This window comes from Macaca nemestrina, chromosome 1, assembly GCF_043159975.1.
Source record: "Macaca nemestrina isolate mMacNem1 chromosome 1, mMacNem.hap1, whole genome shotgun sequence".
NCBI classification, from domain to species: Eukaryota; Metazoa; Chordata; class Mammalia; order Primates; family Cercopithecidae; genus Macaca; species Macaca nemestrina.
The window spans coordinates 160,593,135-160,609,701 of NC_092125.1; positions in this window are offsets into that span (position 1 = coordinate 160,593,135).

The following is a 16,567-nucleotide window of genomic DNA, read 5'->3' on the forward strand; positions in this document are numbered from 1 at the left end:
ACTAGAAGCATTATTCACTGCCTGACAAATTTTAATACTAATAATGTAGTTCAATCAGAAGGCCAGCTTCTGCTTCTACTTAACAAGAAAAACTGCTAGCAATGAGAAATTAAGTGAGCCATTAAGTGTTGTACATTTGCTTTAAGTACTAAAATATCACTGGCCTATTTTTTCCAAGAAGTCACATCTTTTCATTCTAGTTGGGAATATTGTGCTGACTAATTTTATTTTATAAAGGTTTTATGTTTTTAATATCTGTTTTTAAATAAACATTTTATGTAGGAAAACAACAAAAGAGGGATGTTATTCTGTGAAATACCTTCAGTTGTCTAACCTGCATTTTTAATGATTCAATGTTGAATTTGTAAAAGTTTTTCCTCAGTTACAAAAAGAGTTTTGTTTTGTTTTTTTTTTTTGTCTATCACATCAATATAATCGTTATTCATTTTTCCACTCATTGCTGAGACAAGAAAAACACTAGCTTTATGATGAACAGAGAAGGATCTATCAGGCCCCAGTCACTTTTCATGAACTAAGGACTGACTGTCAGATACAAGTGATTTTCTCCATTAATCTCCTTTTCCATTCAAAAGTGAATCATTGTTCCCTAACATCGTACTGACTTTTGTTCAGATTTCCTGTTATATAAAATTTAATGAGAACAGCCACCAAAAAACATCAAGAACTAAGTATGTGTCAGAGAGAAATCCTCAAGTTTGCTGAGATAGTCTCATATAATTACCTGTGCTTTCTATTAAATATCAGCCCTTAAAAAAAAAAGATGAAAAAATTCTTTCTCCTGGAGATCCAATATTATGGTCACTAGTGTGCTTGTGTGTGTGTGTGTGTATGTGTGTAATACATTATGTATACAATTACAGATTCAGTCTAATCATATGACTTAGATTTAAATTTAACTTTAAGAGACCTCGTGGTAGAATATATTTCCTATCCTGGCCAGGCCCCAATTACAAGACTCTCACTTTTTTCTTGTATTTCCTCTGCAACAAACATCTCTGGTTTTACTGCTCCTGTTTTCTGTTGCCAGGGTCAAGCACCTTGAGGCAGACAGCTGGGCCTCCTTGATGGAAGATTCCCACCTCTATAATTCACCTAGACCTCTCTAATTCACCCCCACCCATCATTTGCCAGAGGTACAGCTTTACGATTGTTCGAACATGCCAGAAGATATATGTGTTTGCTTTGCCCTTTGGGTACACTAATCTTTTTTTCTGAAACTGTGTGCTTATTGGAGGAGAGGTTATTGTTTCTAGTCGGGGGTGTGAAAAGGTAATGAGAATGTACTTAATTTATGATCGCTGTTTCCATTTGGCTCATCTGTGTGTGTGTGTACTTTCCAGATATTTCCCAAAGGAACACTTAATTCATCTAAAATATTTCACATATAAATCCACACTTATGTGGTAACTTCACTGACACATGGTATAAACTCATTTCTTTCTATTTGCCACTTTGACTCAATAAGCTCTGGAACGGAAAGCTTCCCTGATCAAATGGAAGAAACAGGAACCCTAATAGAAGGAATATAGGTCCCTTTTCTACTACAATTCCTACATTCTCTCCAAATGAAACCCATAAAACACTTGTAGTTTTATTTTTGCAAAATAATGGAGGGTAAGCTGTTGGATAGAAGAAAGAACTAGTTTAAAGGCTTGCTGATGTTGGAGATTTTGGCTTCTTTATTCTTCATGTTAAAAGACTTTGGAAGAGCAAAAGATTATATCTGTGTCAGAATTTTACTATGGTGGAGATCAAATGCCACTGATTCATACTCATTATGGCTGCTTCTCCCTCACCTGGATAGTTTAAAGAAGTCTTTATGAGAGCTCAGTGAGGATTAACTTCATACACAAGAATAATAAGAAAAAATCTGTATGGTTGGTCTTAATTTGTGAGAGAATGAGATCATTTAGTTTTTATGCCCTAGGAATCTTTAAAAATTTTAAATACATTATAGTCACAAATATATGTATTAAATCCTTTAAAATCTATGAAAGATTGGCTTACTACAATGGTAATTTTATTTTATACTCAGTAACAGAAAACCTAGTGTTAGTTTTCTTAAGAGTAAAAAACAGAAAGCTTACAATTGATTTCTCTTGGTTGAATTTAGCTAATCAAACAGATTGCATACTATAGTAGGCTGCGCGCGTGTGTGTGCGCGCGCGCGTGTAATGTGTGTGTGTGTGCATTATAACCCATAGTTTTAATTAAGAAGACACTAAGCATCTACTCTATTTCTGCTATCAACATATAACACATTATAAATGTACATACAAATATATTTTCTAATAATGATTTGTCTTTATCTTATTGCCATTTACTATCAAAACGACTTTAAAAAAACCTTTAAAACAAATGACTTCACTATATCCTGGGAGGATTTGGGGACCAGAAAATGGAAAGGCATATTTATAGTTATAGTGCCAATTAGTGTTTGTTTTCCTGTCCCCAAACTTTACACTCTCTAGGACACCCCATAACCTTTTTTAAAGCTACTTACTATTATGGAGAATTAATGTGACCAAATGTTGGCTAAGAACTTCATTATGCTATGCCTATATTTAATATCAAATCCATATTTATAGGTGAAAAATCTCTAATACAAAAAAAGAACAATATTTCTCCATGCTATGTAGTAACTCACTATTCTGTTTTTATGACATTTTGTTGAGTTCATAAATTAATTTTTTTTAGATTTACTATATATTAGAATAACATACTAGTATTAAAATAAGAGCAAAAATAAGACAGCAATTGTAATTAAAGTAATTACATTTCCATTATTTCACTTATCATAATGAGTAATGTTTATGTTGTGCATATCTGTCTCCTCTAAACTTTTCCCAACAGCATTCTAATATTGAAAAATACAGATTGTCTTGTGAATATAACTAACTAATAAACCAAATATTTTCTTTCAATTATAATAAAGCCTAATTAGAATATCATAAATTAAAATATTTATAATTGATTCAACTCATTATCAAGATCTTGTGACCAGACATTTTAATGAAAACTTTTAATTTTCTTTCTTTAATTAATACATCGGAATCTCTTCTCTCTGCCCTAATACAATATAAACACCAAACATATCTCTGGTGTTGAATTCTGTCTCCTCTCTCAAGAGTAATGCATTTGAGGAGGTTAAAAAAAAATGCCTCAACCAGAATCCCTTTGTTCTGAGGGCTTCACCCAAGCCAAACTCACAGGATAGAAATACAAAGGAGATGAGATATGACCCAGTAGAAATTGAGACACATTAAGTCCTGCCCTATCTCCTACATTATTGTCAACTACTAAAGAATTTCTCACTTTTTTTCTTTTGCATTTTTCTAGAATCCGGTGATCATAGTCTAGGAAGGGAATTTCTACCACTCCTTTGAGAAGTGTATATAACCTGTCTTTTACACTGAAGGATATGATTTCAGCAGAAGAATTGTTAATCTTTATAGATTTTGCTCAGTCATTGTTGACTATGGTTAGATTTTGTCTAAGGCCTTCATTTGCAAGCAAGGTTAGTCTAACCTCTCTATGGCCTGGCAGATGATCAGTTTCTGTGTTTCATGGATGCTTGAAAAACTGGATATTCTATCATTATTGGTTGTTTTATTCTACAGATGTTGATTAGGTCAATGTTATCATTTTTGTTCCTCAGATATTGTATTTGCTTAGTGAGTTATTGTCTGCTTTTTTGATCAGCTATTGAGAGAGGTGTGTTAAAGTTTCTTCTAGGAGTAAGCATATGTCTCTCCTTTTAATTCTGTCAGTGTTTTCATTATATATTCTAAAGTTATGTTATTGCATGCAAAGAGATTCTTTATTGTTAGATATTCTATTTCCATCATAATACAAGGCCTTCTATATCTCTTGAACCATTTCTTCCTTGAAGTCTATTTTTTTCTGTTATCAGCATAAATGTACCAGATTTTGTGTATTTGCAGAGAGACAAGGAGGAGTAGGGATACTGTTTGCAGCATGTATCTCTTCCACACATTTAGTTGGAAAATTCCTATGCACTTTTCTATGCACTTACTTGTAATATGTTTCTTACAAGTAGGATATTGTTTTATTCACCATGTGTGACAATCTTTCTTTTTTATCTAGAATTCAAATACGCTTTATGTAAATAATTACATACAGAACTATTTTTTTGTAGTCTATTATTCCTGTTTTATGTACCCTTTCTCTACTTCCTTTTCTTCTTTCAAGACACTCAGATATATTTTATTATTCCATTTCTTCCTTTTGTCTTGAATTTATTCACTTTTAAATAATTTTTAGTGGTTATCCTAGAAATGAAAACATGCTCCCACACTTTGCATACTCTAACACAAAGCATTGTGCAGCAAGGTAAGCATTTAGCTAGTTATTTAACAAACATTATGCCAGAGCAATAATAAAACAATACAAATAGTTATTAGCCAAGCAGGACAGTGGAGAGTTTAGTCTACTGGGAAGCTCTATGCACAGAGGAAGTGTGCAAAAATCAATGGAAACTTTCTTAAGATTAAAGGAATTTCAATATATCTTAGACATTTATTTATGGGTTAGCCAAGCAAATTGAGTGTATGAGGATGAGAAGAATGGGAGGTTAATTAGAAACAGAAGAAGAACTTGAATAAAGGGAAACTATTATATAGTGAATATGGGTATAAACTAAAAATTAAAATTCTAAGCCCCTCAATGAACTGAATGGACCTTCTCTTGGCCAAAGGACACCCAGAGTAACCTTGAAAACTGAGTTCTCAGCCATGACATGAGGAGATCAGATACACCTTGATATACATCCTCCCTTGCCAACCACAATTAGGCTTTCTTCCCTATGGGCTTAACAGAAACAAGCCGTTTCAAAAGACTCCACCACTGATATCAACAAACCATCGACACTGTCCCTCCTTTTTTGCACGGTAAGAAACCACCAACCATGGAGTGGTTCTGGCTTGTCTATGGAGAACTATGGAGAACATGCAGTAAGAGTTTTTGTCTCCACTGCTTTGTCTTTTGATGTCAGAGGGCCAAAAACTATATACTCAGATCATGCTAACATGGTCATCTTTTTGTACATGAATTCCATAAAGGAGCATGAATCTCAGTTGCCCAGGGATATATTTCTCCTTTCATAAATATCCAGGACTCCTCCGATAAGCTTATTAAATATTCCGTCACCACACTCAGCATACATTCCTTTTCTCTGTTTCCCTCCCTGAAAGAACATGTTTCCCTCCCTGAAAGAACATGTTTCCAGTTTCTGGCTGGAAGCTGTGCTTCCCAGCCTGTCTGAATGGACACTCTGAAGGCTGCAGAACTTTATGAGAAAAAAGGCTCTCCTTTCCAAATGTATGAACCTCAGCATTCTTCAGCTGACTTAGGGAAATGCAAAGTAAAGGTAGTAATAATATGGAGCACAGACCAAAGATGAAGAATCTTGTAGTCATTTCCAATTTTCTGGAGTATGTGAATATGTTGTTGGGAAGCTATTAATGTGATTTAGACAGATAAGTGACAGGCAAATTGAGGTATTACAATATATGAAGTTTCAAGTCTTCAGAATGTATGTTAGTAGTTAAAATAATTTCACTAGAGGAGATTATCCTCAGACTGTGTGCATGTCAGAATTTGAGGAGAAAATTCCACATGTTAATAAGTGAGATGAAGTAGAACCCATACTGAAGTAAAGATGAATGGTCTTACTGGTGTGAGAGGTAGCTAAGTGTGCTATGAAAAGCAAAAAATAGTTTTTCCAAGTAGAGAGCATGATCAACAATATTAAATACTGCAGAGGTGCCCACTAGGATCCTAAGCTGAAAAATATGCACTGAGTTGGATAAGTATGGTGTCATTGAGGACCTGAATAAGTGAAATTTCAGATTTTGCAGGAATGAATTGGTGGTAAGGGAGTGAACATAGTAACAGTGATCAAAGGTTTGAGTTATTCCAGATAGATATAACAGGGAGGAGTTGAACAAAATTGAGATTGAGTCTAATAATGAACATGACACATCCAGGGAAATGTAGATAAGAGTGGTAATTGCCATGGTAATTGCCATGGTAATCAACTTGCCAGCCTTCTGTGAAGTGGGATTACAGAATGCATTTTAACAAAGAACATAGACAGCAGAGTAAGAGAGATCTGTGCCATACCTGAGAGGTTTTGAGCCTCAATTGGCTCTCTGTAATAAATATGAGGCTGTTTTTTGACACCTGAAAAAAAATATGTATTAAAGTACTTAGAATAGTGCTGAGAAAAGATTGCTTATGTAAGTTTCTTTACCATCTTTGGCAGCACAGTTAGCAAACTTGAATCACAAAAGGATCAATGTTTGCGAGTTAAATGGGACCTCTAAATGAGAATGTCAAAGACAGACACACTGGTCGCATGACTTTAATAATGTTTCTTATTTTTGCTGACAGCTTGTACTTAATTTCTAACAATGGGACTTCTGCTTGGCCTTGAAAGTGAGACTCAACTTTGTTCCAAAGTTCCATTCTTCATGTCAGTATCTTGTAGGTCCACACTTGCATTCTGATCTTTGCAGTCTACAGGCCCCAGGATTCCTAGGATGCCCTGCATTCATTCCCAAAAGATTATATATGCTCTACTCCATTTAGCACCACCAAATCCTCTTTAAGATCTAGTTCAATCTCTACTTCCCGAAAACCTTTTCTGATCTCATTGAAGAATTTTTTTTAGCGCTCATCCCTAACTATATCACTTCTTGAATAACGCATGGTTGGGTGACCTCTCTTGAAGTATGTATCGTGTTTTAATTTAATTCTCCATTTAAGTGTTGGTATGTTACATGTTATCTATCCAACTTGAATGTGTGTGTTCTTTGTGGAGTTTTATTATTTTGTATCCATACAAAAAAGCTGGTAATGACATCATACTTAAGATAAAACTTTAATAGATATCTTTGAATACTTAATCATCTGTTAAATACTGTATGGTTACTCCAAGCAAAGAATGCATTTATGTTGCTACTAAATTCTTTGAGAATGTTCAGCTGCCATTATACTATGCATAAGAACAACTTATATCTCAGTCAAATTCTCTCCATGGCAATAGCAGCTTATTTCACAGAGAATACCACTGTTTTCTGTGGTAGGTAAAGCAAAGCTTGATATTCAGAGTGTTTTTGGTTTTGTTTTTTTAACTGGACCTTCACACACAAACAAACACAAGAGTCCTGTTTAAATAGATTACAAGTATAAAATTACTTAGGAATCAGTTATGTTAAGGATCCACTTTAGAAACAAATTTTACCCCAAAAAGAAGATTACCACCATAATTCAACTTTACCTTTAAAAGAGCATTCTTTATTTAAACCTAGGACAGCAGACCATCAGTTATCCACTCAGTGAAATTGTTTAACTAGTGATTTGCATGATTCGTGGAGTAAAATCAGAGGATAATTTTGAGGGAGCAGAACACCATAAAACAGGTGTCAAGGTATTTAAAATTATTAGTACATAGAAATGTCCTGTTCTGTAATGTTCAAATACCTGAATATTAGGCTTTCCATGACAATATCTCATTACAATACATTTTCTAAATTTTACAAGTTTTGATGTGGTTATAAATTATCCCCACTTAGAATCTACATGTACAGGCACCTGTAAAAATAATATCAACCTTCTTCTGTGCACAGCATAGTCATGTACACTTTTATTTCCTTTCTCTAAGACATAGTGTAGCCTTAACCACTATTACAATTTTGGTGACTTTCTTCCAAATTCTTACCCAGCTCACCTAGCTGAAGTTCATTTTTAAGAATTGTAAAGAGATTAGAAAGAAAAACGGTTCTAAGTAAGAAAACCCTAGATTTATGATTATTTTGCCAAAAACACAGTGTTTTGAATGAGAAATATCATAATTTGGATAATGCCACCTGGAATAGAACATGTTTTTCCACTTCGTGTCATGAAAATATATTTGAAAGTATGAGAAAGGTTTTGATCCCCAATGTCTTATGGCATTCTAAATTCATATGCAATGTTATAATATTAAATATATTTTAGCATTAAAATATATTATTAACATCTAGTTTTGAATATCTTTCACTAGACTATGTGATTATATGTAATAGTAAAATTATTATATAGTTAATATTTCCCTAGGTTTGGGCACAGCTGACGTCTACTGGTATTTTAAATATTATAATATTTTTGCTATTGTTTTGCCAGTTCTGCTGCTGAATTACTATTTTATTTGTGAAAGAACATATGTTTGAAAGAAGATAAATCTACGTCCATTAGTCATGCTAAAATAGAGTTTATTTGTAGCAGAGAATAGAGGATTCCACTCATTGCAATAAACTTTTATTGCTTAATTTGGTTCCATGCCCTCATTCTAGACATCGTGAATATGGAAATGAACTTGAGATTGTTATTTCTTCATAAACTGATTAAGGATACAGTAATATAAACAAAGAACTACAATATATTATGATGAGTGTTATGATGGAGATATGCTTAAAGTAGCAGTGGAACACAAGTGATGGGGATTATAATTCTGAGTAGGAAATTAAAAACAGAAAGGGGGCCTGCAAAGAAAAGCAACATCTCTGTTGAGTTTAGAACAAGTAAAGGTTTCCCAGGAAGAAACAATGCATCATTTCTATATGAGAAAAATTTTAATCTTTTGCCCTAACTTTCACAGAGCCATATAACTTTTATATCTTACAACTTAAGTTCTTACTATAGAATTTTTCTTAATTTCTATTGAGTTGAAAAAAAACTTCTGTTAGAAATAGCCAACCAATGACTTGTATTTTGCATAGAATAAATATACCAAGAAACCATTCTAAGAAAGTGCCTACTATTCCAGGAGTTTTTGATCTACCTTATACAGTAACTACAACAAATATGTAAAGCACAGAATCCATTAAAAATACTAAGCCAGCCAGGTGTGGTGGGTCATACCTGCAATCCTAGTACTTTAAGAGGCCAAGGCAGGTGGATCACCTGAGGTCAGGAGTTCAAAATCAGCTGGTCAACATGGTAAAACCCTGTTTCTACTAAAAATACAAAAATTAGCCCTGCGTGGTGGTGGGCTTCTGAAATCACAGCTACTTGGGAGGCTGAGGCAGAAGAATCACTTGAACCTGGGAGGTGGAGGTTGTGGTTAGCTAAGATCAGACCATCAGGCCATTGCCCTCCAGTCTGGGTAACAGAGTGAGACGCCATCTCAAAAAAAAAAAAAAAAAAAAAAAAAAAAGAAAGAAAAAAAATACTAAGCCACTTAATTTTTGTATAAGGTATACAGAAGGCGTCCTAGCCCATTCTCCCAGCACCATTTATTAAATAGGGAATCCTCAACCCAACCCATTGCTTGCATTGCTTGTTTTTGTCAGGTTTGTAGAGGATAAGATGGTTGTAGGTGTTTGTTCTTATTTTTGAGTTTTCTATTCTGTTCCATTGGTCTATGTGTCTGTTTTGGTACCAGTACCATGCTTTTTTGGTTACTGCAGCCTTGTAATATATTTGAAGTCAGGTAGCCCCAGAACTTAAAATAAAACTCAATGAAAAAATAAAAAATACTAAGGCAGGATTATCATTGAATTTTCTTTCACCTAGTGTTAAATGTAGCCAATCTCCTCGAAATTCTAATACATGCTTCCCTATCTGAATAATAAAATAAAGAAAAATTTAAAAAGTTCGCAAATTCCTATCACCACAATAATTTACCAGTCTGCAACTGTGCTTTCTCTCTCATTATCACAGATGCACAGCCACTTTCCCTATCTGAGGCCAACCCATGCCAAGTGTACTAAATCCCTTCTACTCTTGCTTACACTGAAGCACTGTTACTACACTCTGCCTCTTCTATTGCATATTCATTATTTATTTCTCTAACAATCATTTTATCAGAAAACAAAATTCCTGTCACTTCTTCAATGTTAATAATAATAAATCTCATAACTTCATAGAACTCATCTATTGCTGGTTATATACTCTCATCAAATGGAACTCCTCAAAAGTGTAGTCTATATTTGTTGACTTCAATTTCACTCCTGTTACTTTTTAAAATTAGGGTCTAATTAATATAAAATAAAATGTTCCTTTTTAAAGCATAGAATTTGATGAGTTTTGACAATCACATACACCATCTGCAACAAGAACTATAACAATTCCATTACCCTAGAAGTTTCTCTCAAGTCCCAATGACGTCAATCTCCTTGCCCCAGCAAAAATGATGTGAAACATTAGGCATCTGAGAACAGTAACAATTCTTACACTAAAAGATGGAATTAGGAATTAGTTAGATGATAAAAAGCCAAGCATGCCTAGGTAAATCATTAGATTCTAGTGCATATGACAGGATTTGTGAAGGAATATCCACATTTAGATACTTGAGATAAAATAAATAAGAGCAGCTCGTTGATAGATAAATTATTGATCTGAAGATGAATTTTTAAATTCAAGCAAAAGCCCAATACTTGCAGTGTGGTAAAAGTAGAAAAATTGAAGTGAGCATGAGGTTAATTTTGTAATAAATCTTACAGACACTGCTTCTTCGTCTTTTTATTCTCATTAATAGCCTATGCTTTGTCTCCACAGGTGTACCATCACCTGTCCTTAAAGGTGCACTTCTCTGAATTTTATTCAAGACAATTAAATGCCTTTAATAAAGGAGAGAAGATGTAAGAATTTGTGAAAGCAGGTTCTAATCAAAAGCAAACAACTTTGTTCTTCAATTAAAATTAGAATCTTTTTAAATTAAATTTTCCTTGCTGTGGGCATGCATGGATATTCATCAGTCATATGCAAAAATGTACTTTTAGATGACAGTATGTTCTCCTTACAAAGCAGAAAAAGGTCATAAATCTGTAGCACAAATCAAAATTCAGATGTCTTCTCTCTGATTGATTTATTATTGCATATTAGAGTCTCTGGGCACATTTAAAACTACATAAGCTATGTGACATACAAGACAATTGTTTTTAATTTCTGCAGTTGTACTTTAATACTTAAAATCAATGAGCTATTCCAGAGCATTTGCCTTTCTGTTTTATGGGCTGTTATATACAGTACTAATGTCATTTGCCTTAACTGCAAACCCTGGTTTTCCTTTGTCCATTACATGTCATATTCTGATATTTGGGGGTGGGTTGAAGTTAATATTTCTGTAGACCAATTATAACTTTTAATATGCATATATTTTAACTAATATAGTTGATGAAAAAGATAGATTTGACAACAAATGATGCTGGAATAATTGGATATACATATTCAGAGAAAAGAACCAAAGAAAAACAACTTTACCGTATACCACTTAGAAAAATTAATTATAAAATTGATCTATGCACCTGTGTCCATGGATTCCAAAATAAAATAAAATAAAATTGATCTAAAAGTGTAAGATTTATTTAAAACTCTATGACAATACATTTGAAGGTCTCAATAATCTGGAAAATATCCTTTGTATTTAACAAATTAATTCAAAAAGGCATTGAAAAACTGTTGAATAATAATGCAGGGAGACGCAGAGAAAAAGGAATTTAGTCATGAGTCCCACAGTGCCAAACAAACAAAAACTCCAGCAACACAGATTTTTGCCTCACATAATTGGAACCAGTATTGCTGTGTGAGACAAGAGTAGAATCATGAACTTGGGCCTCCAAGACATTTCTTTCACCTCTTGCCTCTACTCCTGCCTGGATCTCAGCTGCATTGCATCCCGCTTGCTTCCAATGTCTCGGAAGTGTGGCTTCCCTGTAGATCTATTTCTTTATGGCATCAGCATCAAAGAATAAACATCTTTCAGAGCATTCCTTTAAGAAAATGACGGAGTCTTATATAACAAAATTGGGCAACACACCCATATGGAAACCAAAACGTGGAACCAGAAGTATGCTTCTGGTCTTATGATCTTCCCAATCCATATAATTTGCTAATTTCTATGCTCAGGAAGAAGAGAATTCTTTCGTCAGAAGAATGATTAAATCACACACTGTAATTTTTCCAGTGGCTTACATAATTTTTACAAGTAATTTATTTAAAATAACCAAGAGATTTGTCTTTCCTCTGTGCTTCCTAGTAACTGAACCTTTTCTGTACTTTATGCATCTTAGAGGTAGACAAACAACAAATTTCACCAAGCTAAAGAAAACATTGCCAGAAATACAGATGGTTGTAAAAGGTAAACACATCCAGTGTTTCTAAAGTAGTAAGGGAGATTTTTTAACTGAAACAAGTCTGCTACATGTTTTTAAAAAATTGTTATTGGATTTCAATCCAAACCCTGGTTCTCTTTCTAGAGATTCACGAACTGCACAGTGATCTTTAAGTAGATTTTATGATAGCATATCTCAAAACTTATAAAGCAAGTTTATGTTGCTTGCAATGACATACTTTCACTGATACTGCAAATATTTTCTCTAAACTAATTCAACTCTTACATAGTTTAAATACATATTTATATATACATGCATATATAAAATACATAAATTAATATTTGAAAATATGAAACATGTAAACTAAAACTGACAAATTCTAAACAAATGTATATTATGCACATATGCACAAACAAGTATAACTGATAACAATAATTGTTATGAAATATGTCAATTTATGACATAATAAATGTCAATTTAAATCCTTGTAAATGGATCCTACTAGTTATTACAAAATAAATATGCTTTGACTAAGTAGATTTTATTCTGCAAACACTCTGGTTGATAACAGAAAATATATTAATCTATGTCAACAAATTCATAGATTTATAGCTCACAAATATAAAGCAGCAAGGAACCATAGCATTATAAATATATTTCTGAAAACAGATTTAAAACTTAAGAATATATAATAAGGTGAGGAGAAAGGCCTGAGAGAAATATATGACAAAAGGTATGTTTCAATGTAATAAAAAAATCTTTTGACTCAATAAAGATCCACCATATATTTAATGGGAGATTACTAAAATTATCCTTAATGTTAATGAAAAATCAAGGATATCTTCTTTTTTTTTTTTTTTTTTTTTTTTTTGAGACGGAGTCTCACGCTGTTGCCCAGGCTGGAGTGCAGTGGCGCGATCTCGGCTCACTGCAAGCTCCGCCTCCTGGGTTCACGCCATTCTCCTGCCTCAGCCTCCTGAGTAGCTAGGACTACAGGCGCCCGCCACTGCGCCCGGCTAATTTTTTGTATTTTTAGTAGAGACGGGGTTTCACTGTGGTCTCGATCTCCTGACCTTGTGATCCGCCCGCCTCGGCCTCCCAAAGTGCTGGGATTACAGGCTTGAGCCACCGCGCCCGGCAAGGATATCTTCTGTAAGTACTATTTTTCAATTCACATTCCTCTGAATTGGAGCCGACATGATAATCCAAGAAATGGGACATCTATAACAGAAATAAATTATTATCAGTAGTACTGGAAGACTTTCTTAAACTTTTGAAAATTCAAAAGAAACACAACATTTCTGACTTAATTAGAAAATTCAATGGTTAAAGTATATTAAAATCAGTAACAATTTTGAAGAACAGTATGTATGAAAGGCTTCTGGTAGACAATGGATTCAGTTGAAAAGGATGGGCTGCTTGCTTTTTCCAAGTTTTAGAAATTCCCTATTAAATACATAGAATATATTTTATAATTAACTAATAAAATTGTTCACAAAATAAAGGACCTACAAGATGCTTGAAACTCAGAAACAAATTGAAATAAGAATGGGTAGGGAAATCTGACGCTTTGCTACACCAAACTAAATTCAGACTATACTTATCCCAGAGGGCTATGGGCTGAGAGATGTTTAAGCATTAAGCGTGGCACCAAAGCCAGGGACATTAGACTTCTTTACCTTTTCCACAGCTGAGAATAAACTAAACTTTATCTAGAAGCCTTGAGGAGCAGCAAGGAACCTTAACCTTCATAGTGGATTTTGAGTAGAGGACAAACAAACCAAAACAAAACAAAAACATCACAAAACAAAACAAATCAAAACAAATCCTTGTCTACACAAAGAAAACAAACTGCAGAAAAAAATGTTTAAACAACCTGATTGAAATGAAATCCATAACTTATAAAATTATACAAAAAAAGCCTAGAGGTATTAAGTATCTGATGATTTTTGAAGTAATATATACACACTTTCACAATTTTAGACATACAAGACTCACTTGGAACATGTCAACTCCACCCACAATTAAAGAAAAATAAATACATAAAAACATGCATGGACCAAATAACCATGAACAGAGTCATTTAAGAGAAGAAATGGGATATTCAGCAATCTCAAAACATAAAGCAATAAAACATTATGAAACATTCTTAAAGTGAAAGAAGGACAAAATTAAAGAGGAGAGTTTGTATTAAGAAAAAATAAAGTTAAAAATGATCCAAGTTGGACTTCTCACTGATAAAAAAGAGACGTGCTGAAATAAAATATTTAAAGAATGAAATAAGCAGTACAAATTTAAAAAGTGTGATATGTACTCCCAGCACTTTGGGAGGCTGAGACAGGCGGATCACGAGGTCAGGAGATTGAGACCATCCTGGCTAACCTGGTGAAACCCCGTTTCTACTGAAAAATACAAAAAAACAAAAAAACAAAAAAAAACTAGCCAGGCAAGGTGGCGGGCACCTATAGTCCCAGCTACTGGGGAGGCTGAGGCAGGAGAATGACGTAAACTCGGGAGGCGGAGCTTGCAATAAGCTGAGATCTGGCCACTGCACTCCAGCCTGGGCGACAGAGCGAGACTCCATCTCAAAAAAAAAAAAATTAAAAAAAAATAAATAATAAATAAAAAGTGTGATAAAGACAAATGAACACATGGAAATAACATGGGGAAAATGTATATTCTAGAAGGACATATAAATGTTAAATTAGCAGCATACTTCCAATCAGCAACAATAGATGAACAAAAACACCAAATTAGTAAGAAAAGTGACTCTCAATCTTGGTTTCTAAACTCATTTCAATTATCACTGAAGAACAAAAGTAAAATTAATACAGTCATGCTTCGCTTAAAGACAGGGATACATTCTGAGAAACATGTCATTAGGCAATTTTGTCATTTTTTGAACATTATAGAATATACCTACCCAAACCTAGATGGTGTAGCCTACTAAAAACCTAGGCTATATGGTATAGCCTATTGCCTCTAAGTTACAAACCTGTGCAGCATGTTTCTGTACTGAACAGTGCAGGCAATTGTAACACAATGATTTTTGTTATCTAACCATAGGAAAGGTAATGTGTTGCATGATGAAATTATGACAAAGTCGCTAGGTGATAGAAAATTGTTCTCTCCATTGTAATCTTATGAAACCTCCATTGTATGTGGAATCCCTCATTGACCAAATCATATAACTGTATTCTCAAACACTGAGTGACTTTGTAATTCAGAGATCTTCAGTACAGGAATAATTTAAAGTATTTTAGTAAGAAGGAAAAGAAATTCAAAAGAAAATAGTGCAACACAAGATGCAATAGTAAAAAAAAAAAAGATATCAAATATTGATAGATTTAATTACCATTTTCTAGTAAGTCATAACAATACTGAATCTATGTATAACTGATTATATATCATTCATGTATGTACAAATTGACAGAATTACAAAAAGAAATTGACAAGTCTATACCTGGCAAATGATAAAAATCACCTAGATGGTAATAGCTCAAATGTCCAAAGTTAGTTTAAGAATATATAAGATTTTTTAAATATTATAATCTTAAATTCAGTGGACAAATATAGGAAGCTGAGCCCAACAAATAATGATTGAGAATATGGGCTCTGGGGTGTAACTTTTGGGATGCAATCTCAAATTCTGCCTATAACTAGATAATTGACCTTGAACAAGACACCACAATTTCCTCATGTTTAAAATAGTAGTGATAATACTATTTACCTCATAAGGTTATTGAGGAATTAAATATGTTAATAAAATCAAATGTGTTTAATAACAGAGTCTGATGCATAACTCTTCAATAATTATTTTATTTACAGATTTATAATTTTGCCCAAATATATTACATATGGCATATATAATTTTCCATAATTATCACATGATATTTATAGAAGTTTAATTTTTATTATTTCAAGTAACAAAAACTATACAAATTTGAAAAAAATTCTTGCAATAAATTCAGCTTGCTAGAATATTCATCACTATTATACTTAAAATGTACCAGTTTAGGCCGGGCGTGGTGGCTCAAGCCTGTAATCCCAGCACTTTGGGAAGCCGAGACGGGCGTATCACGAGGTCAGGAGATCGAGACCATCCTGGCTAACACCGTGAAACCCCGTCTCTACTTAAAAAAAAATACAAAAAACTAGCCGGGCGAGGTGGCGGGCGCCTGTAGTCCCATTTACTCGGGAGGCTGAGCCAGGAGAATGGCATGAACCCGGGAGGCTGAGCTTGCAGTGAGTTGAGAACCGGCCACTGCACTCCAGCCTGGGCAACAGAGTGAGACTCCGTCTCAAAAAAAAAAAAAAAGAAAAAGAAAAAATCTACTAGTTTATACAAAACCATTGATTATACTAGAAGGCAACTGGTATCTTGCAGTATCTCAAGACTGCAGTAACTGTAAGTCAGGAATGTTTAG